The 23,357-nt window shown below is 41.9% G+C and overlaps 1 non-coding gene across 1 annotated transcript; it reads right to left on the bottom strand.

Annotated features, from left to right (window-relative positions):
• Positions 1-16,796: 16,796 nt before the first annotated feature.
• LOC143647547 (U6 spliceosomal RNA) lies at positions 16,797-16,903 on the bottom strand. The gene has a single exon (XR_013158159.1). It is a non-coding gene; the product is annotated as a U6 spliceosomal RNA (small nuclear RNA).
• Between the last annotated feature and the right edge of the window lie 6,454 nt (positions 16,904-23,357).

Raw genomic sequence — 23,357 nt, 5'->3', positions numbered from 1 at the left:
TTCTGACCAAGCAAGGTACCTAACTGGGTATCATGGAAATGCTGTGCTGGAGATGCCCATGGAGGTCAGGTGATGAGGGCAGCCCGAAGACCCCAGTGTCCCCGCTGACCACCTCCAGCAGGCTGTCTGCAAGGAGCGTCTGAGGAATCCATCCTCACGGGAAGAGTACCCTTGCAGGAAGCCTCACTTTTTCTTCCTGGAGAAGGTTCTCTGTCCATAACTTTCTAATTTTAAATAAAACAAATGCAATAACATATGCCGAGAATTCCTGAGTCTGTCTGGAATTCTCATGATTTTAAGGAACTACAATAAATATTTTTCAAAACAAAAATTAAAAAAAATAAAAGGTAGCTACAGAGTTTCTGTTTGGGGTGATGGACAGATTTGGTGATTGATGTCACTGAATTGTATAATTGAAAATGGTTAAAATGAGAAATTTTAGGTTGTATATATGCTAATGGTATACAAATAAAAATCCATGGAATTGTACAACGCAGTGAACCCTAATGTAAACTATAAGCACTCAGTTAATAGTATAATTATAATATTATTTTTTATAATTATAATATTTTATCAACTAACAAATTAGCATACTAATGCAAAGTGCTTATAAATAGGGAACACTGTGGGGGTATATGAGAACTCTACTTTCTGTATGATTTTTCTATAAACCTCCATCTTCTCTAATTTAAAAATAAGTAAGTTGGGACTACTAAATGTGGATCACATTGAAACACTGCAAAACACATTGTAAGAGAAACATTAAAGAAGACAGACAAGCACACACAAAAAAGAGGGCTCTAAATAGATCATTTCCTCTTGCAAATACACAGTGAAAAGTGAATTTTGAGCATTTCATATACTTATGTCTGGCGCCCTCTGGTGGTCCTCACAAAGGTACTTATTTATCATTTTATTATAGTCCATTCAGTAGGGGAGAACTTCAATATTTAATGCATACGTTAAGTATTGACTTTATGCTGTTCTTTGAATACGAGAAATTATGTTCAGGATTTTTTTAGTTATTAAATTTAACTTTAAAGAGTTTGCAAATACGTGGGGATAATTAAACCTAGTTCTTCCTCTAAAAGTCACCATTAGCACTTGAGATGAAAATTTATCCTTGAAGTGATGCAATTATTATTTAATAATCACTAAAGAGCTGGGTTCAGGTGAAAACCACCTAGCAACCCCCCCAGACCCTCGCTTTCGCACTTACCCTACCGCGGTGCGAGGAAGCACAGGTCCCTTCCACGGGAATGCCGCATGCGCAGAGGCCTCATTTCAGTGCCAGGAGTAAAATCCCACTTTGTAAAACCCAAAGCAATGAGACTTCTTTTTACCCCAAATCATGGCACAGGACATGAGTAATGCTTATTATATCCTAATAGCTGGTTATCCATTTTAGGCACAATTATGTTTCAATTAGGTACCAATTCTTGGAGAGCATCAGATGTGATAAGTAGATGAGGAGCCCTGTGGGCTCCTGTCCTGAGAGTCAAGGACGCGGTTCTTGGCAGCAGGAGGAAGACCAGACAAGGACCGTGGCGAGGAGGGGCAGCTGTTTATACTGCTTCGGTGCCTGTATTCATGCAACCTCCCGACTACCGCTAAACCCAGCTTTTAACAAGTAGAATATATTTCCTTGGGTCTCACCTGGCGTGCTCTGGGAGCTGTTACTATTCTCCACGAGAAAGCGATGTGAATACTGGTGAAAGCTCCCAGATTTGGGGTGCTAAGCACAGCAGCATCTTAAAGGGTTCGAGAGAACGCTGGACATCACGACCTTATAAACCAGCACTCGCAGTTTTGCTAACTGCTAAATCGCACCGATTCGGAACGTCCCCCCGCCACCCCTTCGCGGACTTACCCCCATCGTCCACCCAGTCGGGCCGCTCCGCGGGAGGGTGAGGGGCAGGGGCGCCCGGGCTGCCAGGTGCTGCGGTTGCGGGTCCCAGGGCGCTCGCAGGTGCCTGCTGGAAAACAGCGAGCACACCTCGGTGAGACGGCGGGGACCGCGGGAGGGGGGCGCGCACGGGACCCACCTGCACACCCACCTGCGCGAGCAGCAGCACCCAGATTGCCGCGCAGCCCCCGGCGCGCATGGCCGAGCGATCCCGAGCTGCTGGTGCGCCCCGCTCCCGCCGCCCGCGCTGCGCCCCCGCGGCGGCCCCGCAAGACTGCATCCAGGGGCGCTCGGAGGCTCGGGCGGCGCGGGGCCACGCGATCGTGCCCGGCCGGCAGGAGTGCAGGACGGCAGCGAGGACCTGGCCCGGCCCCAAGCGAAGGACTCGTCCCCGCGGCGACTCGGCGCCCGCGCGCGGGTTCTTACTGCGGCTCCGCACCGCGCGGGGGGTGGGGGCGGCTGCGGGGGCGGCGGAGCGCCCGCCCGAACCGTGGGAGTGCAGAGGACAGGGGAGGGAGGGCAGGAGGGAGCAGAGAGAGAAGGGAGGGAGGGAGGAGAGGGCGGAGGGGTGGGAGGTAAGAGAGGGTAGGTTGGGGAGGAGGGGAGGAAGGAGGGGGAGGGCAGGAGGAAGAGAGAAAGGAGAGTGGAAAGGAGGCCAAGGAAGAGGGCCACGGGAACGAGGGAAAGAGCGGAGAAGAGGAGGGGCTGGGCGCGCGTAGAGGAGAAGGGGGCCGAGAGCGGGGGGTGGGCGGTGGGCCGCTTGGGTCGCCCGCGGGTGCACCCTCTGTCCGGCGGCCCCGCTGTGGACTCGGGGCCCGGTTCTGGCCGCTCTTCCCGATCCCGACCCCCAAAGTCTGGAGCCGCCACAGCCGGAGGCGCCCAGGCACCTGCTGTCCCCGCCCCCTGGGCCCCGCAGGGCTGTGCGGCTGGGATGGTCCCTCCCGTCCTGTGGAGGAGACCCGGGGCGGAGGAGGGGTCCCGAGACACCCCTGGGACGCGTGGATGAGCACAGACTTCTGTGCGTCGCTCTAGAGCGTGTCAAGTGATGAGAGACGAAGGCTCCAGGAACCCCCTTCCGTGGCTTGGACGATTTGCACGCCGCTCGCTGGACCCAGAGCTCCGACCGCCCCCCGGCGGATCCGCACCTCCTCTACCGGATCCCGCGGGGTGCCCGGGTGCCGTTGGAAGGGAGGCCAAGGAGCGGTCCCCAGTGTGGACCCGACGCCGCGGGTGTGCGGCCACCCGCGGGGCGACAGGCCTGACCCGTGTAGTGCAATGAGCGTGAGTGCGCGCGAGTGTGTGCGTGGTTGCGTGCATTTGTGTGGGCTTATTTAAGTGTGTATGCATACGTGTGCATACGTGTGCATGCATTCGTGCGTGTGTGCACTTGTGTGCAGCGATGTGGGCTTGTGTTTGTCCCGAAGGTTTGTCCGGGTGTTAGTGTGTGCGCGTTTGTGTGCTTCAGTTCACGCCTGTGTGGGGTGCGCGTGCAGACACCTGCCTGGTGCACACGGGCGGGCGTAGGACTCCTCCTTCCCCAGCACCCGCAGGCTGCTCTCAGGTCTCAGACCACCTAAATCCTGCGGGTCCTGGTGTCTGCGCTCATGCTTCTTGGTTCTAGTGTCCCTCCTTTCCAATTTAGCCTGGCTTTCCTGCTTTTTGCATTTGGAGGGGGAGTTGAAGAAGGAAATGCGTCTGTGGGTGCCCCTGGGTGAGCTCAGAGCAGGACTCTGGCCTATGGCCAACCTGGAGTACCTGGCGTGCATAGGTTGACACCTGCTTGATATCCTCTCTCTCTCTCTCTCTCTCTCTCTCTCTCTGTTCTGGTTCTAACATCTATTCACTTGTAAACACTTTTCAAAAGTGTGAATAGTTTTAAATTAAGGCAAACAACAAAACGGAATGAAAGCCTTTGGCGGGGGTGGCCTCCAAACCTGGTACCCCCGGCCCCCTGCCCCCACACGTATGAGAGTGTCTGCCTCTGCGTGCACCAGGGAGCTTACACCCACCCAGAAGTGGATTTTAGGCCTCATTTCGAGGTCTTGCAAGAGAAGGCAGATTCTGCCTTTGTCCTGCATACAGGGCATTGCACACTTGATAAATGGGGACCTCTAATTATCTCTAATCATGTGCAGGATAAAATGAAAAAGAATCGGATTTTTCAAGTCTTAACTAGGATCACATGAAGACACCCCGGGGCTTTCTCTTAATAAGTTCAAACAGATGGAGTGAAAGAATAGCTGATGGACAAGTATTCGCTTTCATGGATGTCTTCTGTTTAAAGAGTAAAACCCAAATACTGCGTAATGAGTCTCTTTCCATTGTAAAGAGAGAATGAAACAATGTCCTTTACAATGACAAGACTTTTCCAGGTCCTTTTACTGTACATTCAATTAAACACTGATCCTAGAATGTGAATGCCTACAGATTATCCAGGGGAAAGCAGACTCCATATCTATGGGGTCAGCAGGTTGGTGGCTGAGATGAGTTCGTATGCTGGATATAAGGAAGGCCACAGAACATGCTAAATCACAGCTGCTTCAGTCCCAGGAAGGGGCAACAGGGAGGGGAGAGGACTGGGGCACTATTAAAATGGGCAACTGCAATTCAGTGGCAGGTGGGTGTTTTCACTCGTGAGGTCCCAGTTCTCCTTGTTTTTAAATCAAAGATGGGAATCCAAATTTGCATGTGAAGACTCTCAATTTTAAAATGTCCCATCAATTACTCTGAAGACGAATATTGGAAGGGCCCAAGCAAACAGCCGGCCTGAGGCTCTTTTCAATTTGCTGCCTGTACAGAACTTAGCCCTCTAAACTTTGGGTTTCAAATTTAGGAAAATAATTTTATCATTTGTTTAGACCAAAGGCCAGGAACGTACAGTTCATGATCGAATCTGGCCTGCTGTCTATTTTTGTAAATAAAGTTTTATTGGAATGCAGCCTCCTCATTTGCAGATGGTCTCTGGCTGCTTTCACAAGGGCAGAATTGAATAGCTGCAAGAGATACTGTGTAGCTTGCAAAGCCTAAAATATTTGCCATCTGGCCCTTCGCAGAAAAATCTTGCTGATCCCTGCCTTAGACCAGTGACAGTTAAACTAGTTTTCCTTGTGATGGTTCTTATCACTTAAGAACAAGTCATTTCGAATATCAAGTAGATGTTTGATAAAGAATAAAATGTAAATTAAAAATAAAAGTCAAGTGCTTAGCAAAAGATCTGGGAGAGAGTCCTCCACAAGTGTTGGATTTTTCTCCTCTCGAAATCAAGGAAGCAAGGACTCTTTCTCAGGTGGAAATATGGTGTTTTAGATTCTATGGACCAAACTTCACAGTAGTCATTTTCTGAATTGTATAAACATTAAACCAAAGCAACGTAAGTGGGCATGTTACCTGGTAGGTAAAACCACCATTCACACAGTTCAGCCTAGAATCAGGTTTGTTTGTAAACTATGAAGAGTCTCTTCAGTCTGTGTGAACTTATTCCATTTCCCCTGCACTGCTGGAACTGGTCAGACAGGTCTCATACACGTTACAGTTGCGTTCTTAAAGTGTTTTTTATCGTGAAATATAACATGTATACAAAAAAAAAAGAAGAAAATAAGAAAAAGCAGTGATTTTCAAATTGCAAGCAGCTACAGAAAAGTTTTTTTAGTTTGGTATGGATTACCATTCCAGCTTCAGGTTTTTCCTTCTAGCTGCTCCAAAACACTGGAGGCTGAAGGAAATATCACTGTAATGATTCAGCAGTCATTCGCCTTTGTCAAATCCTTTCTTTATTATAACTTCTCGTTCTCCTTTGATCCTTCTCCCATTCTATAAAGATCTTTAGGGTATGTCCTTTCTGACTTTTTCAGGTAAAAAGGGGTGTTGATAATATAGGATGGGGTGTAGAATTAATTAATATTCTTGTAGAAACTGGGCTTTTCTGGGTTTCAGGGCTTATCTAGCCTAGAAACCCTGTGGAGGTGATGGGTTTCAGTAAAGTTAATTTAGTGCATGGAACTTTTAGGGAGTTTCAGTTAGAGCTCTAGGTGTTCTTTAGGGTTAATAGGCATCTTGTTGGTTAGGGGTTGGCAAATCATAGCAATTAACAATATCTAGCTGAAGCTTGCATAAGAGTAGTTTCCAGAATAGCCTCTCAGTTCTATTTGAACTCTCTTGGTCACTGATATCATGTTTTGTTACTTTTCTTTCCCCCGTTTTGGTTGGAAGGTATTATCAGTCCCTTGGTGCCAGGGCCAGGCCCATCCCTGGGAGTCATGTTCCCATTGCCGGGGAGACTTTCAACCCTGAATATCACGTCCCCCATAGAGGGGGCGGTAATTATGTTCTTGTCAGAGTTGGATTTACTGAGAGAGAGGCGACATCTGAGCAACTTAAGAGGTTTCCTGGAAGCAACTCTTAGGCATATCTATACATAGTCTTGACTACGTAGTCTTAGATTCTCCCCTACAAAAATAAGTTTCATAAGGGCAGGCCTCAAAATCAAGGCCTTGGTTTGTTTACTTGAGAGTCCCTAATGTTTGAGTGAACACCAGGGGTTTCCAAGATGGGAAAATTTATTGTCGTATTGTGCATGAAAATTCTTGGCGGGAAAAGATTCCATAGGATCTTATGGAAAACTCCTGCACTTCATTTTCTTTTCTGAAAGATAGTGAATTTATTAATTAATAATACTGTGAATTAGTTAGAGTCTCCTTTAGAATTTCTTTACATGAGTAAGAACACAATTTCAGTGAAATGTAAAAATAATAATAATGTCAAATTACTTTCCATCTTGAAGGAACCTAAGAAGTCCTCCGGTCGAATGTTTCCACTTGAGAAAACTAGGCCCTAGCAGAGTTAAAACACTGCTGGGTGGCCCCTGGCATAGTCGGCCTGGGGTCAGGTCTCATGATACTTATTCTACCCCCAGCCCTTCCTTTCCCCCAACCCCAAGGAAGGTGGTTTACAGGCCTGAAATAGAATTTCTTTACAATGTGAAGAAATAGCATCTTCAAAAACAAACAGGGACTTTTGATGTGAGAAAATTTAAATTCCCAAATCAGGTTGAAAATTAGGCCAGGAGTCATGTGTTATATGGGCTTTACAGTTCGCAGGAACACTGACTCAAGGACCATTCAAGAAAGCAGACCCTGTCGGAGGAAGTGCTCTTCCAGAATGTTTGGCAATGGTTAACATATCCTGGATTTCTTAAGCTCCTCCATTTAAGTTTGATAGGATTACAAGCACTGGGTCTGTGGGCCACACTGTCATGCTTATGCCTAAGAAACAATATGATGATGTCAGCAGTTTGCACAGTGAATCTGTTACCCGCTATACTCTAGAATTAGGTTCTCCCATCACATTGACACTTCACTGTCCTTAGAAAAAAGAAGAAAGGAAAATTGAAAACCAATCAGAACAGATAACATTAGATTCCTGAATTCAAAATATGATATTTACAAGCTTTCCCCCTTTATTATGAAACACATAAACATATAGTTTAAAGGATAACAGCAAAATTAATAATAATATATATTACTCCATAAGTTTATATTAATTGTGCAATATTTTGATTTATAATAATCATTATAAATTAAATAATAACAGTTATTATTATAATTGTTGGTATTTAACACCATACTTTGCCATGAGGTGCCAAGTGCTGTCTCTCAATACCGAAGCTTTATGTGAGGTACAGGGAAATGAAGGTCACTCACATTTAGGTCTTGGGGAATAAAACTCGGCTATTGCCCTTCATGCCATCTGATCCATCCTAATGCTGGTTGCTGCTAAACATACTTTCTTCTAATGCATAAAAAGGTAAAATAAAGGTTGAAATTTGGTGTACCAGATGACTATTGCTGCCCAACCAAATCCCCATAAGCTGAATGACTTAGAGCATGTTAGGCAGTGGTTTCTTAAATTTTACACCCAAAGCATGAGCAACAAAAGAAAAAAGTAGATAAATGGTATCTTTTCAACATTTAAAATTCACAAAATTAAAAACGTTTGTGCCTCAAAAGACTTTGTCATGAAAGTAAAACGACAGCTTACAAAATGGGAAAACATACTTGGAAACCACATATCTGATAAAGAGTTAATATCCATAATATATAAAGAACTCCTTCAACTTAACAACGCAAAGACAAACCAATTGAAAAATGGGCAAAGGACTTGAATAGACATCTCTCCAAAGAAGATACACAGATGGCCAAAAAGCACATGAAAAATGCTCAACATCATTAGCCATCAGGGGAAATCAAACCAAAACCACAAGATACCATTTCACATGCACTAGAATGGCTACTATTGAAAATACAAGCGTTGGAGAGGATGTGGAGAAATAAGTACTCTGATTCATTGCTGGTAGCAATGTAAAATGGCACAACAACTGTGGAAGACAGTTTGGTGGTTCTCAAAGAAGTGGGATCCTGGAATCCCATTTCTAGGTAAGTTCTGAAAGAAGTGAAAGCAGGGACTCAACCAGATATTTACACACCAATATTCACAGTGGCATTAGCCACAGTTGTTATTGCCTCTTGAAAGGATAAGTTGGCCAGATCAATAGAAAAAATTAAAATCCATATCAGCTTCAAATACTTCCTTCTTTAATTGATGCAGAACATAACAGAAATTTGTTGAGATCTCCTAAGGTGGGAAAATTCACTAGAAGAAGGCAGAGAAAAGAGTTCAGGGGATTCAATACATGACAGCTGGCAAAGAGTAAGGAGCAAGCAAACCTTCACCATGGTGGCCTAGCATGGTAGGACAGTGAGGAGGGTTGAGTGGGTGCAGGTAGAGGAGGCCTTCCTGAACAAGGGTGGAGGCCACGGGTTGTCGTTCAAAGGATCACAATCTCAGGGCTCAACACTGTACTGCCAGAGCCCAGGGGCACAGACACAGCCCCCCCACAGCTGCTGTAGGGCCCAGGCATGGCAGGCTCAGCTGTTTTCCAGTCTTCCCAGCCCAGTGTCCACTTTTCCAGGCACCAGATGTGCTGGAGACCTGCCTTTCCTTCAGACGCCTCCTGTCTTGGTTAGCGAGGGCTGCTATAACAAGTACCACAGGCTCACAGCTTAAACAACAGGAATTTTTGCCTCTCACTTTTGGAGGCCAGAAGTCCCACATTAAGGCACCAGTAGGCCATGCTTTCTCCAGAGTCTGTGTCATGCTGATGGTGGCTCAACCTTGCATCCGTCTCCTGGCCATCTGTCCCTTCCAGTCTTCTTCTCACTCTTCTCCCTCCTGCTCAGTTTCTGTCTCTGTCTAGATTTCCCCTCCTATAAGTCCTCTAGTCACATTGGGTTAAGGTCCTCTTGATTCAATTTGGCCTCCTCTGAAAGGGTCTTTGAAGAGCCTATTTACAAATGAGTCCACATCCAAGGACCTGGGGCTTGGACTTGCAACATCTTCCCAGGGTTTTAGTCACAGTACTCTCCTTACTTACCTTGACCACTACAGTGGGGTGTGAAGCTAATTAAGAAAAGTAAAACTGATACTACATTGTAATCATCCTCCCTCCAGGAGGATATACTTCCGTCCTTAAATGGGCCCTTGATCTCTTGAATGCTCGCTGTTATGGCTAAGTTCATGTGTCCACTTGGCCAGGTGATGGCATCCAGTTGTTTGGTCATGCAAGCACTAGCTTGATGGTCACTGTGAGCACATTACACAGACTTAAATCATCAGTAAGTTGATGGCATCTATGGCTGATTGCATCTTCAATCAACCGAGGAAATGGCCTTCAGCTATGAGAGAAGGCTCGTCCAAATAGTTGAAAGCCTTAAAGGGAGAACTGATGATGTCAGCAGTCAGAAGAAGCATTTCCATCTCTACTTCAGCCAGGCAGTTTCTCTCGGGAAATTCAGCAAAACCTTCATCGGAGTTCCCAGCTTGTGGCCAGCCCTAAGGAATTTGGACTTGTGCATCCCCACGGTCGTATGAGCAAATTCCTATTAAAAAGCCTCATAATATTTACATTATGCACACATCTCCTGTTGGTTCTTCTTCCCTGGAGAGGCCTGACTAATACCTTCTCCCAGGATGGTGGTTTGTCATCTGGCACTGCAATAATCACTTTCTTCCCACCCTCTATTCCCTTCAGCCTTCTGAAGGAAAAATCAACTTTTATCCCATAGGGAGTAGTTAGCATTTCTGATGTCCAAACACACATCCTTCCTGAAATTTCTAAAACATTCTATTCTTTACTGTGTGCATGAAAAAAGCAATGTACATATCAGTGAGGCGTGGGAATCCTGCCCTCTTCCTTTCCGCCAATGGGTTGCTCATTTGAGTATTATAGAGGTAGGAGCCAGTTTTTTGGGGGTCTGAAGCTCATGTCATAGGGGTCTCTCTAAGAGAATGGCTGAGATAATGATTCTCATTCTGGGGAAGATGTGGGGTAGTTGATTTTTTAAAAATCTGTATATGATTCTGATGCATACGCCTGGCTGTTTGGTGCAGAGAGACTTTGCCACCTTTTCCAAACTTCAAAGACTTCTATTTTCCCTTTGGCTTAGTAATATAATTGCTTAGCTTTAAAATTTTGTTGAATACTATTTTTTGAATGTCCTACTTTGTTTTGGAACGTTATTTTGAAACATATTCATTATTTCACATTTAAAGTATTTCATTTAGGATATTTATATGAATTACAAGAAAAGAGAAGGGTCAGTAGTTTTTGCATGCAGGTGTGTGTGCTACTTTTTCTGTTTGGTTTTCAGGGTTTTGTCAATGTTGTAAAATTAACTGGAGGTGTTCCCAAGTGACTTCTATTCTTTGGAGCATTTTAAACAAGTGCCAATTATCTTTTCTTTCAAGTTTGATAATACTTACCTGTCAAATTATTTGTGCCTAATTTATTTTTGGTAGGTGGTTCTTTGCCTAATTATTCAATATGATTTATTCAGCCTATTCTCTTTTCCTCCTTCTTGAAGCAATTTTTCAATTTGTGTTTTCCTAGAAAATAGTTTATTTCAGCAAGATTTTCAATCTTTTCAGAATAGTTTCTTTTGCCCCCTTATTTTTATTATTAGTCACTCATTAATCATGAATTATTAATCATTACTAAGAACCTATTTATTGAGAATTTACCATGAACTAGAATGTCTTCTGAGTTTTGAGAATACTATGTTGAACAAGTTAGAGAGATTTTATTGCGCTAATAACTCAGCAGACTAGCTACTAATTTGGAATTTCATAATTTGGACACTTAGATTTTTTTCCTTCTTACAAAGATGGAATGGGACAGCTGCATTATTTTCCATTATTACACAATAATGGGAGCCTAATGCTAATGAGCCGTACATGGCAGGCCTTCCCATTTGACTCTGTGTCAGGGCATTAGACACACTGCAACCGCGGCGCCTGCAAATCACGGACCGTGTTCTTTAGGTCTGAAAAGTATCCATTCTTTTCCCAGACTCTGTCGCAAAGGGTGCATCTGGGTTCTCTTCCCCATAGTCTTTGTGAGACTGATGGGAGGTGTTCCCAGTTGTTACAAGTATTTTCAAATGAGATGCGATATGGGAAAAATGAATCCAATTTGTCACAACAGATTTGTTGTGCCGTTCTTGGTCTTTGGCCCACAGAAATGGCAAACCCAGTTCAAGAGATGCAACTTTCCTCCTGGAAGGAGTAGTGGAATGACTTCTCATGTAAGTCAGCTGGATTGGGAAGCAATAGTGAGCCCAAAGGAAATGCCCACGTTCCTGCTGAATTCACTTTTCTGGTCCAACACTGCCAACTTATCTTTACGCATTTGTTTTATTTTTCAAGATAAAGATAATATTTTATAAATATTAAATAATTTCATGTACGTAACAACCATCTGAGTAGGTTCGATTTTCATGGTGTCCATTAGGCAGACCGGCAAACTTAGACTCCTGGAGTTAGTGATTTTGGCCAGGGTCATGCCCTGTTTTATTTATTTGATAAATGTTTTAGTTTAATGCAATATTAATTATTAAATTTATTTAATTATTTAATTTAATTTGATATTTCAGTTTTCCTTCATAGTAAGTGTGTATTTTTAAGAGTATATGATTGAAATTTGTTTCTTTGACATAAATCTAGTTTTTGTTTTGTATTAAGCAAATCTAATGTATTGTATGCAATTTTTATATCTTCTGCTGTCATATCTATGTCTTTGGATTTTCGCTTTTCAGTTGCTACTTTCTGCTTTTTTTTTTCTCCCTCATAGCCAAAGTTCGCTTCTTTTTAAATTTTCATATAGTTTGTTTATTTTTATTACCAGTATTTTATTCTTCAGAAAGACTTTAGGCTATTTCTCTGATTTCAGAGTCATGGATGAAATAATATGTGTAGATCTGCTCATATATAAGATAGAAATTTAGCAAAATGTCACTTCACTATTTTTTTCATTTCTTCTGTCTGCACCTTAGAAATATGGAGAACATAAAATTTATTTTAATTATGCATACATATGTGTATGTATTCGTTTCTTTTTCAATAATAATATTCATTATTTTATAGTTTTAGCAACTATCTAAACTCTATTTAGCTATTTTGCTAACCACTATTCATTTAGTCCTTTAATATCTTCTCTATAATAAACTGATAGGTACAGAGATATTTCCCAAGCTTCAAAAAAATAAATAAATAAATAAAAGAAGTGTAGAGGTCAAAAGTGTTTATGATGTTCAAGGAAAAATGAGTAACAAAGTGTATGTCACCCCCTGAGCAGGTGCATGGAGAGTAAAGACACATGAGGAGCCTATGAGCACCCAGTCTGGAAGAACAAGACAAGTTACCGGCAAAATAACAAAACTAAGCTTGTTCCAGATTTTCCCTCTGCAAAAATGCATGCCAGTTCACAGCAAGGTTGTGCTTGAAGAACAATACTGTGATTTAAAAATATTTTTCTAATTTGACATTTGGTAAGGTTGAATTATGTACCCAATGCAAGATGTGTGTGTTCTTAATTGTCATCCGTTCCTGTGGGAGTGGACCTATCTGCAAATAGGACCCTTTGGAGATGTGTTAGCTGTTAAGATGCAGGTTCATTCATTTTTAGGATCTTTGAAGATCTGGTTACGTGTGGCCCATATGAATCAGGGGGACTGTCAATCCCCATTACTGGAGTCCTTTATAAGCAGAAGAAATTCAGATGCAGGAGTCAGAGAAAGCCACCTGGGGAGATCAAGAACATTGTCATGTGTAAGGAGGCAGAGATGCAAGTCAAAGGGCCCCTAAAGAAAAAAAAAAGAGCAACTTTTCCTTCAAGTTTCTTTTTACCCTTATAATAAGGGAATTTCAGAAAAATCCAAGTCTTTGCTTTCCTGGGATAGTAACAGAAGAACTGATATCTTCCAGAATGTCCAGATACGCCCAAACTCTGCCTTTTGTGATACACAGATTGTAAGAACTCTTGACTTGTACTCTGGTTAGCAAACTGTTGAAAGAATGGTGTTCTTTTTCTACCCAGAGATGTGGAAAGGCTGGCTTGGAAGAAGTTGTCTTCCCAGCAAGAATGCTTATTAACGGTGGACATTTAATCTTTGTGCAATATCTCTCTTGTCCATATGCTTAGCCGTTAGTCCACAGGAGAAAAGAATTTGGACCTTTGTATTTTAACAACATGAAGCATGTCAAAATATGCCCATGTATTTTAAATTATTTGGGCTTTCTCCTTGTCATGACTAGAGAGAATAAGCTTCTATCAGGTTCCAGGAAAGAATTGGAACCAGAGGAGGGCCAGAGGGGGTCTTGTGGACCCTCAGTGGGGCACCTGGCAAGGTATCCAGAGGTGCCAGAGAGCCAAGCTGGGCCAGAGAGAGATCAATGCAGAGTAGTGTGGCAGAGCCAAGAAGCAGAAATAGTTCAAAGGCTCGGTCAATGGACTGAGGCCCAGAGGCAGATTCTGAGAGCAAAGACCCACCAGAAGATCAGAGTGAAGGGCAGACATCAAAAGTGAGATCTTGGAGGCCTGGGGGGGGATGAAACCTCTGGAGTGGGAAGCTTCAGGCCTTGGAGACACTGTGGAATTTCAAAGAAACAACAGTCAGGCTGCACCTACACTTGACCAGTATTTTCATTTGCTAAAGCAGCCTGAATGCAATATATCAGAAATGGAATGGGTTTTACAAAGAGAATTTAATAAGTTACAAGTTAACAGTTCTAGGTCCATAAATATGTCCAAACTAAGGCATCCAGAGTAAGATACTTTGGCTCAAAGAAGGCTGATCTGGGAAGGCATGTGGCTGGTGCCTTCTAGTCCTTGTTCCTGGCTTGTTGCTTCCACTTCTGATGCCGGTAGTTTCCTCTCTAAGCATCTATGGGCCTTCACTTAATTCCTCTAGGACACAACTCTGGGTTCTGGCTTGCTTAGCATCTCACAGAAAGGCACATGGCAAAGTCTGCTGGGCTCTGCATCTCCAAACTTCTGTGTCTAGGTGTCTGCTCTCTCTGTTGGCATTCCAAGCATCTTTGAACATCCGTGTCTCTGTCAACTCTGAAGCAACTGTTCTCTAAACATCTGCATCTGATGTTTCTCCAAAATGTTTACCATTTTACAGGGCTCTAGTCAACTGATCAAGACCCACCTTGAATAGACAAAGTCTCATCTCCATCTAATCAAAAGGCCGTACCCACAGCTGGGAGCATCTTTGTGGAAATAATTTAATCAAAATGGTTCCACCCTACAATATTGAATCAGGATTAAAGGACACGGCTTTTCTGGGGTACCTAACACTTTCAAACTAGCACAGCCAGCAACTTCCTCCCTTCCAATTGTAGCTTCTTATTCTCTTGTTGATTTTAATACAAGCACCACTAGACTAGGGGCTCATGGTCCTATGATATGGTGAGTTCATGCTTCCAAGATGAGCTCTTCATCCTGAGATTCACCCACAAATATCATACCTCACCAAAGCATACATAAAAGCACAGGCTAGGTGGTAGGACTTCTGCCCGATGCCATAAGCACAACATGGACAGAGTCTCTGACTGTGGATGCTAACACCTTCCCTACGGGTCCATTTTATGTGTTTCTTTAAGAGCTGTAGGAAGCAGGAGTTTGCCAGGTTCCTCTGTACATCTGGGCTTTGCTATAAAATGAAGGAAATGTGTACTTTATGGGCTTTGAGTTAGAAAAGCAATAAATAGTGAGGAGACAGCCCTTTACTAGGGCAAAACCTACTACACCAGGCTGCATAAATTTTGTTGTTTATAGCTTGTGTCTGAAGGAAGTCAAAGGAACAAAAGACTGGCCTTACCTGACCTCTAAATGACCCACCAGTCCCTGCAGGCATTACCACTATCCCAAACACTGAGCTTCAAGCCCCTCAAGAGATCTGCAAGCTCAAGTCTAAACCCAGCTTCACCTCAGCTCACCACACCCTCTCGCCTGCTCCCTTGTTCCTGGACTTTAGTAACAATGCCTAACAAAATGCCTCCGAAGCCTTGGTGCAATGGTTGCCCGCGGAGGAGGGATGGGGAAACCCTCTAGAGGCCCCCACAGATGAGAACTCATCCCCAAGAGAATGTGCTAACCTGCCAGGGCCCATTGTTTTATTTTAAAAGCAAACAACAAAGCACCTGTAATGCACAACTATAATGGATTATTGTCCTCTTTTTGTTAGCTAGGGCGAATGAAGACTTACATACAAGTTGAATTCGGGTATAAAGAGTAAAGAAAGACCCATTTCTTCTGTACATCTTAATTGTTGCTGTTAATTTTAAATCTGCCCCTGAGGGGACTTGCTGACAGGTATAGTGGGTGGAAACAGGGCTCGTGTTTACCTTGTCTGGCCGCATCCTCCAGATGTAACATCAGAGATAGGAGTGAGGTACCTGTGTGAGGTAGGAGAAAGGAGAGACCTTTCTCCTATAACTGCGTTGGGCCTCAGCAAGGAAACCCTCCTTTGGGAATCTGTGCTCTCCGTGGTTGTCTGCATGGTTTCTTGGGACTTTTTCTCTGTTACTAGAATGCCCTTCTGTATCTATGGAATAGTAGCTGACATGGTGGGGGTATGTATAATCTGGCTGCTCACTGATTTTCTAATCCTTTTAAATCTTATCTTCTACCTTTGACTTCTGTGCTTCTGTGATGATTTCCTACAAGTCATGCTTGGAAAAAAATGTTCCCAAGGTTTTTCTGGACATTTCCATAATATTCAGTGCAACAAAAAGAAGTTCTGAAAACATATCCCATGGAAATGTTCTTCTTCAGGACATTTATTCAGAGATTTTAGCTCTTGGGTAGCTCGGCCTCTGCCCTTGATGACTTGCAGAGTCAACATCTAATTCAGCTTACTGGGTAAACCAACTGAGCGGTGGTTCATTGGTAAGAACTGCATTCTTAATTGTCTAGGAAATATATTCCCTATAATTTTATAACATATTTTTACTGAAATATGTCCAGTTGTGCCACTAGATGTTTCACTGAATTTTGATTTTGCTTCTCGAGCAAAAGTGCTCAGTAGGTATGTGCAATAGATTAGTTTCCAAAATTGGAATATCATGCATTAACTCTAGATTATTGCTGAACTATTTATTTTAAACTTTAACATTTTCTTTGTCAGTTACTTGAATAATGTGGCATAAATTAATACATTTCATATTTCTGCGAGACAATTTTTGTTATATTTGATGCCATTTTTAAAGAGTTTAATAAAATTTTTATGAGTTTAAAGTAAAGGTGGGCCATGGTGGCTCAGCAGGTAGAGTTCTTGCCTGCTGTGCTGGAGACATGGGTTCGATTCCTGGTGCTTGCCCTTACAAAAAAAAAAAAAAAAGTGAAGTAAGCTTATGAACACAATTGAAGGGACAATGATTAATTTTACCCAAGTAATCCAGAGATCAGTAGGTAACAATGATTAATCATTTCTTAAGCCCAAGACAACAAATTAATTAGCTGGAATCAATTGGCCCTTAACTCTTTTTTTTTTAAAATATGGAACGTTTCACGAATTTGCATGTCATCCTTGTGCAAGGGCCATGCTAATCTTCTCTGTATCGTTCCAATTTTAGTATATGTGCTGCCGAAGCGAGCACTGGCCCTTAACTCTTAAGTAAAAGTTTCCTGTTATTTAGGCTTTGGTTGGTAGTATAACAATGACTGTTTATAGTAAACAATTAAAGCTAAAGCTTGGGCCAAGGACAGAAGTGTCCTGGTGTTTTTGTGTTTGTTTATTTGTTTTTTACCAAGGAACTCTCTGCTTCTGGAACTAAGGAAAGAGGGCTAGCTCTGCATTTCTGGGATCCTGGTCATTTTACCATCTTGTGCATGTCCTTTGAGTCCAATTCCCTCTTCCAGGCAAGTGGAGACTGCACACAGTTCTGGGCTGAGGCTTGGCTTTGGGGAGTCTGGGGAGTACAGGGCTATAGTTAGGGTATGGTGGCTTGTAGTTCTGTACCAAGAAAAACATGTTCTTAACCTTAATTTTACTATTGGAACTTTACAGAGAAGACCACCGAGAAGCCCCGAGAGGCTGCCACGCACACTGCCATGAGACAGAAAAGCCAAGGACAAAGGGTCTCTGACAGCCAGCCCCAGAATGCCATGGTCTTCTGGGAGGAAGCATCATCTTGCTGTTGGTGCTGATGATCATCGATTTTGGATTTCTTCTAGACTCAAAGCCATGCACTAATACATCCCCATTGTTTAAGCAACCCCATTACATCCCATTTGTTTTAACATCTGGAAAACTGAAACAGAGGGAATATAGAAGAACATTCTTCTGTGGTTTTATTGAGTTAAAATGCAGAATTTGATCTGAGGAAAAATAATCTTTGAGAGAAGTCTAAGTCCAGGCAGGTCCCCAATCCCCTCAGGCCTGGAGAACTGTACCAATATTTTTTGTAGGGGCCAGGTTACAGCCATGAGCAGAAATTAGGGAAGAGTGGGGAGAACACCGAGGAGCCTCAGACCAGGGCCAGAGAACTCAGCTAAGAGAGTTCAATGCCATCACTGTTAATGCCAATCAATTGCTCAGACTATGCTTTGGATATGTTAAAAAGCCGACAAATGCAAGCTTTTCAAGTAGGAGTACCGGACCCACCAGTATCAGTGTTCCCAGCGGATTTCACAGCATCCTAGGTTAATAGGAACTTCAGAAAACAAAATTCCCTCCCTGTTCTATTTCTACCCACCAGACAGCTGGAGTGACTGTTGAGATTTTCCCCTGATCACCAAAATAATAATAATAATAATAGATATGGTCCAAAGATGCATTTTATAAAATTATTTTCGAATGTTGGGAGAGCTTAAGCAATGACTTCCTCCACCTGGTCAGCACGCACTTTATTTTTATTATGATCTCAAAAGCCAAAGAAACGCTTGGTTAAGCAGGGTGGGCTCTTTTCCCATCCAAGCAGACTAATGGACTTTGGCAAAAGTGATTATGATTTTGTTATTAATGAGCACAGCCTCAGAGTAGAGAGTGTGAGAAGCTGATTACCACATTGTTGCATTTCCTTTAAGGGATTGAGCGCAAGCGACACTGTTTGTAGGTGCGACCCCTTAACTCTACGGATGCCAAATGTGGCTTTTCTCCAGTGCATTAATTTTGAGCTGAAGAAAAGCATCACCCTAACATCAATAACAGATAAGTCTCTGACGCCTGTGAAACACTTCCCCGCAGGAGTAGCACTCTGGAGGCTCGATGGTGACTGTTGCATTTTCTGCATTCCTGTTGACCCTGGGCTTTGCAATTTCCCTGTAAACAAAAGCATCATGTGGAACATTGTGCCACCCATGTCTTCTGACTTTGAAACTGTAATGTGGACTAGGAGGGAGGATAGAAACATGGAAGGAATGCCAGGGCATCGATTATTATTAGTTTTAGTAGTAGTAGTAGTAGTATTAATTTGGATGAAGTGCCATTTTTAAAAGTTACAATAATTTTTGTCTTCAAGGGAAGGGAATTGGGGATTGCACTTGGGACATTCATTTATAAACTACTGACAAATATTAAGTACCAGTTGTGTGCCAGACATGGTGCCAGGAGCTAGGGTACATGAGTGTTGTGGCTGGATTCAGGTGTCAACTTGGCTAGGTGATCGTGCCCAACTGTCTGATCAAGCAAGCCCTGGCCTAACCATTACTGCAAGGGCATTTTGTGTTTGGTTAATAAAACAGAAGGCTAGTTTACTAAATTATCAGCACGTTGATGGCATCCATGGCTGATTAAATCTACAGCCGGCCAATGGGAGTGTCCCCCACAATTAATGACATTTAATCTAATCAGTTGAGGGCTTTAAGGGAGAAGTCAGAAGAGAAAAATCTCTCTCCACTTCAGCCAGCCAGTCTCCCCTGGGAAATTCATTGAAGACCCTCATCGGAGCTGTCAACTCGTGGCCTGCCCTATGGAATTTGGACTCATGCACCTCCACAGTTGCTTAAAGCACTTTTATGAACCTTTATATTTATCTCCTCATGGTTCTGTTTCCCTAGAGAACCCTGACTAACACAGTATGTCTTGCTTTCCTGGCTGCTAAAACAAACACCACACTATAGTTTTGCTTAAACAATGAGAATGTATTGGCTCATGGTTTGGGGGCTAGGAGAAGTCCAAAACTGAGGCATCAGCAAAGTGATGCTTTCTCCCAGAAACTGTGGCATTCTGGGGCTGGCTGCCAATGATGGTTGGTCCTTGGCCTTTCTATTGCATGGTAGCATCTTCTCTTTTCTCTTCTGGGTTCCATTGAATTTCAGCTTCTGGCTGCTCCCCTTGTCTTCTCTTTCCATGTCCAAGTTCCTTTACTTATAAGGACTTCAGCTATATTGGATTAAGGCTTGCCCTCTGTTTTTTGTTTTGTTTTTTTTTTTTTTTGCATGGACAGATACCAGGAAGCGAACCTCATTCTGTTTTGACACACTTTAATAACATCTTCAAAGGTCCTGTTTACCAATGGAATCACACTACAAGACCATGGTTGGGGATCTGAATATGCTTTGTGCACGGCATGATTTAATTCCCAATAATATGTTTTGTGGATTTGCATATAAGCTGAAAAAGTTATTTATTAAAGTTTTGGAAGAAGAGTAACTGAATTGTATCTCTTGGGAGTTGGAGAAGTCAAAACCCAAGATCTAAATTCTGCTTCTGTTCTGGAAGAAAAATTGTTATGGAACTTTCCCTCCCACTGCAACAGTGAAAGCTTGGGCATAGTCAATGACTGAGTGCAAAGGTCTGGTTCTGGTCATTCTTACACAGGCCTCTATACACTTGTCAGATTCACCACGCTATGCATTAGAAATGGATGCATCAGTACAGTTCATTTAAAATGTAAAAGGGGAGGCTTTACGGCCTTCATAATTATATTACTGTCTTTAAATTGTATGTTTATCATAATTTATGTGACTAAAAATATATGTGGCTTTAAATACAGAGAAAAGACAGGAAAGCAATATGCCATATAATAATTGAAGCCCATTTGGAGGGCCGAGATGATGGATGATTATTATATTATTCCCTTAATTTTTACATTAAGCTTTCATAAATAATTTCTAAAAGGACTGTAAGTTTGAAGATATGAATTATGTTTTGTTTTTATGTGACTATTTTTTCTACCTAGGGATCTGTCAGGAGACTTTTATCCATATGAGTTGACGTTATTTGGAAATATGATTTTTAATGTTTTTTTTATTTTTTATTTTTTTATTAATTAAAAAAATTAACTAACACAACATTTAGAAATCATTCCATTCTACATATACAATCAGTAATTCTTAATATCATCACATAGATGCATATTCATCGTTTCTTAGTACATTTGCATCGATTTAGAAATAGAAATAGAAAGAAAACAGAAAAAGAAATAAAATGATAATAGAGAGAAAAAATGAAAAAAAGAAAAAAAGAAGAAGAAAAAAAAACTATACCTCAGATGCAGCTTCATTCAGTGTTTTAACCTAATTACATTACAATTAGGTAGTATTGTGCTGTCCATTTCTGAGTTTTTGTATCCAGTCTGTTGCACAGTCTGTGTCCCTTCAGCTCCAATTACCCATTATCTTACCCTATTTCTATCTCCTGATGGTCTCTGTTACCAATGACATATTCCAAGTTTATTCACTAATGTCAGTTCATATCAGTGAGACCATACAGTATTTGTCCTTTAGTTTTTGGCTAGACTCACTCAGCATAATGTTCTCTAGGTCCATCCATGTTATTACATGCTTCATAAGTTTATTCTGTCTTAAAGCTGCATAATATTCCATCGTATGTATATACCACAGTTTGTTTAGCCACTCGTCTGTTGATGGATATTTTGGCTGCTTCCATCTCTTTGCAATTGTAAATAAGGCTGCTATAAATATTGATGTGCAAATGTCCGTTTGTGTCTTTGCCCTTAAGTCCTTTGAGTAGATACCTAGCAATGGTATTGCTGGGTCATATGGCAATTCTATATTCAGCTTTTTGAGGAACCGCCAAACTGCCCGCCACAGTGGTTGCACCATTTGACATTCCCACCAACAGTGGATAAGTGTGCCTCCTTCTCCGCATCCTCTCCAGCACTTGTCATTTTCTGTTTTGTTGATAATGGCCATTCTGGTGGGTGTGAGATGATATCTCATTGTGGTTTTGATTTGCATTTCTCTAATGGCCAGGGACATTGAACATCTCTTCATGTGCCTTTTGGCCATTTGTATTTCCTCTTCTGAGAGGTGTCTGTTCAAGTCTTTTTCCCATTTTGTAATTGGGTTGGCTGTCTTTTTGTTGTTGAGTTGAACAATCTCTTTATAAATTCTGGATACTAGACCTTTATCTGATATGTCGTTTCCAAATATTGTCTCCCGTTGTGTAGGCTGTCTTTCTACTTTCTTGATGAAGTTCTTTGATGCACAAAAGTGTTTAATTTTGAGGAGCTCCTATTTATTTATTTTTCTTCAGTGCTCTTGCTTTAGGTGTAAGGTCCATAAAACTGCCTCCAATTGTAAGATTCATAAGATATTTCCCTACATTTTCCTCTAACTGTTGTATGGTCTTAGACCTAATGTTTAGATCTTTGATACATTTTGAGTTAACTTTTGTATAGGGTGTGAGATACGAGTCCTCTTTCATTCTTCTGCATATGGATATCCAGTTCTCTAGGCACCATTTATTGAAGAGACTGCTCTGTCCCAGGTGAGTTGGCTTGACTGCCTTATCAAAGATCAAATGTCCATAGATGAGAGGGTCTATATCTGAGCACTCTATTCGATTCCATTGGTCGATATATCTGTCTTTATGCCAGTACCATGCTGTTTTGACCACTGTGGCTTCATAATATGCCTTAAAGTCAGACAGCGTGAGACCTCCAGCTTCGTTTTTTTTCCTCAAGATACTTTTAGCAATTTGGGGCACCCTGCCCTTCCAGATAAATTTGCTTATTGGTTTTTCTATTTCTGAAAAATAAGTTGTTGGGATTTTGATTGGTATTGCGTTGAATCTGTAAATCAATTTAGGTAGAATTGCCATCTTAACTATATTTAGTCTTCCAATCCATGAACATGGTATGCCCTTCCATCTATTTAGGTCTTCTGTGATTTCTTTTAACAATTTTTTTGTAGTTTTCTTTGCATAGGTCTTTTGTCTCTTTAGTTAAATTTATTCCTAAATATTTTATTCTTTTAGTTGCAATTGTAAATGGGATTCATTTCTTGATTTCCCCCTCAGCTTGTTCATTGTTAGTGTATAGAAACACTACAGATTTTTGAATGTTGATCTTGTAACCTGCTACTTTGCTGTACTCATTTATTAGCTCTAGTAGTTTTCCTGTGGATTTTTCAGGGTTTTCGACGTATAGTATCATATCGTCTGCAAACAGTGATAGTTTTACTTCTTCCTTTCCAATTTTGATGCCTTGTATTTCTTTTTCTTGTCTAATTGCTCTGGCTAAAACCTTCAACATGATGTTGAATAACAGTGGTGATAATGGACATCCTTGTCTTGTTCCTGATCTTAGGGGGAAAATTTTCAATTTTTCCCCATTGAGGATGATATTAGCTGTGGGTTTTTCATAATTCCCTCTATTATTTTAAGGAGGTTCCCTTGTATTCCTATCCTTTGAAGTGTTTTCAACAGGAAAGGATGTTGAATCTTGTCAAATGCCTTCTCTGCATCAATTGAGATGATCATGTGATTTTTCTGCTTTGATTTGTTGATATGGTGTATTACATTAATAGATTTTCTTATGTTGAACCATCCTTGCATACCTGGGATGAATCCTACTTGGTCATGATGTATAATTCTTTTAATGTGTTGCTGGATTCGATTTGCTAGAATTTTGTTGAGGATTTTTGCATCTATATTCATTAGAGAGATTGGTCTGTAGTTTTCTTTTTTTGTAATATCTTTGCCTGGTTTTGGTATGAGGGTGATGTTGGCTTCATAGAATGAATTAGGTAGCTTTCCCTCCACTTCAATTTTTTTGAAGAGTTTGAGCAGGGTTGGTACTAATTCTTTCTGAAATGTTTGGTAGAATTCACATGTGAAGCCGTCTGGTCCTGGACTTTTCTTTT

Source organism: Tamandua tetradactyla, chromosome 9, assembly GCF_023851605.1.
Source record: "Tamandua tetradactyla isolate mTamTet1 chromosome 9, mTamTet1.pri, whole genome shotgun sequence".
Lineage (NCBI taxonomy): Eukaryota > Metazoa > Chordata > Mammalia > Pilosa > Myrmecophagidae > Tamandua > Tamandua tetradactyla.
The sequence above is the reverse complement of the archived record's forward strand: the minus strand, read 5'-3'. Positions and strand labels throughout refer to the sequence as shown.